Source organism: Myodes glareolus, chromosome 8, assembly GCF_982192425.1.
Source record: "Myodes glareolus chromosome 8, mMyoGla1.1, whole genome shotgun sequence".
Classification (NCBI taxonomy): Eukaryota; Metazoa; Chordata; class Mammalia; order Rodentia; family Cricetidae; genus Myodes; species Myodes glareolus.
Window position 1 is genome coordinate 91,965,151 of NC_142033.1, and position 2,212 is coordinate 91,967,362.

Below are 2,212 nucleotides of genomic sequence, written 5' to 3' on the forward strand. Positions count from 1 at the left end.
TAGTCTTACAAGTCATATTAAAGACTTTAAGCTTTAGTGCGCATAGGGGCACACACCTTTAATCTCAGGTCTTAGGAGGCAGAGGCAAGCAGGTCTCTGAGTTCAAAACCAACCTGTCCTGTGTAGTGAGTTCCAGGTCAGCTAGTGCTGCTTAGTAAGACCCCTGGCTCAAAACAAAAAAACCAAAACCACCAACAACAAAAAACTCATTGTACCTTGTCTTATAAATATAATGAACAAAACAGAATCCTTACTCACTAGGGACTTAGCCTATGTTTATGTGTTGCTTTTATTGGCTAATTAATAAAGAAGCTGCTTTGGCCTATGATAGGGCAGAATAGAGCTAGGTGTGAAAACTAAACTGAATGCTGGGAGAATGTATTGTGTCTGATGGCAGGAAATGCTATGATGCAATGACTTGGATGATAGCCAAAGGAAAGTAACACCCAGTCAAAGTCCATGGTGGGGAGTTCATAGGTCATAGGGGGAACCTGCTACTGTTGCTTTTGCAAAATGGTCTTGTTGTCAGCCAGCTTTCTAAGTGCTTATGCTTATACTCACAATAAGGCTACTCTTAACCTTGGGCAGGGACACTTCATTCTACAGTGCCTGGAAGCTAATATGGAGACTCATAATTGGCCAAAAGGTGGAGAACAAGCGACTCTTGAGTGCTCAGCATTGGGGCAACATTTCCATTGCTTCCTCAAAAATTCAAAGCATGGTGAGTATGAGGAAAGAAATATGAGCTGGAGGATGGGGAGGACTGCTAGGAAACTCTGCTGTATCCGCAAGCTCTTAGCATCACTGGGGTACCTGCACAAGAAGCCTAGGCCCATCAACATTTCACTGTTGATGATAGAGGCATTCATGAGGTTCCCTCCTTCCAAGGGGTTATAGACAGTGAACTAATGGCTGCTAAAGAGGGGGAGATATATTCTTCAGTGATGTATAACCCCATGCTTGTGCTTACTCAAGAAGAGCTAATTAAACAGCAAGGGACTCTTCTACACAGACACACATGGCAAGAGAGTCAGAGATCTAGGTGGAGTTTCTCTGTCTCTTGGCAGTCAATCCCAAGTAACCATTCAGAGACTTATTATTGATGATAAATGCTCATCCAATAGCTCAGGCTTGTTACTGGCTCTTACATTTTTAAATCAACCCATATTTCCTATCTGCCTCCTGCCACATGGATGTACCTTCCTTCAACATAGCATGTTCATCTTGCTTAATTCTGCATCTTTCAAGACTCCTCTGACACTACCAACTCTACCCTCCTTCTTCCCAGCATTCTCTCTGCCCCCCCAAATCCTACCCCTTGGCCAATCAGCCTTTTATTAACAATGAGAGCAATGCATATTTATAGTGTACAAACATTCCCAGCAAGGAGAAGCATTGTTGAGAAGAGGGGTTTATTTGGAAGGGGCAAAAAAAGATAACGGGGTGTGATCAAAGTATACACACATGAAATAAAAATAGTAACTAGAAGGTTAATTCCATGTGATTATATAATATCTACAAAAATAACAAATAATAGAATGGATGCCAGGTGACAAGCTTTCAGGGCCAAGGAGGAGGTGCTGGGAGAAGTAAGTGTGGTCGTAAGAGCACTGCTGTAATGTCTAGTGCAGTGGTGCACACCTGTAATTCTAGCCCTTGTGAGACTGAGGCAGGAGGATCACCAGCTCCAAACCAGCCCAGGCTACAGAGGGAGATGTGTCTCAAAAAAAAAAAGCAGCAAAAGGACAATGCTTTAGTCCAGATCTGGGATGTTCTCCAAATACCAGTGTGTTAAAGGCTTAGTTCCAGCATCACTGTATTGGGAAGTAAAAGGAATGTTAAGAAGGTCTTGTCATCACTGGAGTAGGCTGTGCAGGGAGATCATAGGAATTTAGCTCAGAACTGTGAGCTAAAATAAACCTTCCTATGAGATAACTCTCCAGTGTTCATTACAGTTGCTGTAAGCTGACTGACTCCAGTGTCATGAAAGTCTAAGGAGCGGCCATGGTGGGAGTGTTCTGAGTCCTGCGAAGTGTCTTGACTGTACCGATGTCAGTGTCTTAGTCATGACGCCATAGTTATGCAAATGGTGCATTTGCATAGGAACTCTCTACTATTTCTTATAAATAAATATCAATTTCAAATAAATATCATAATTTCAAAACAACGAGTTTTAGAATAATGTTCTGAAGAATAGCCAGAATAAGTAAGG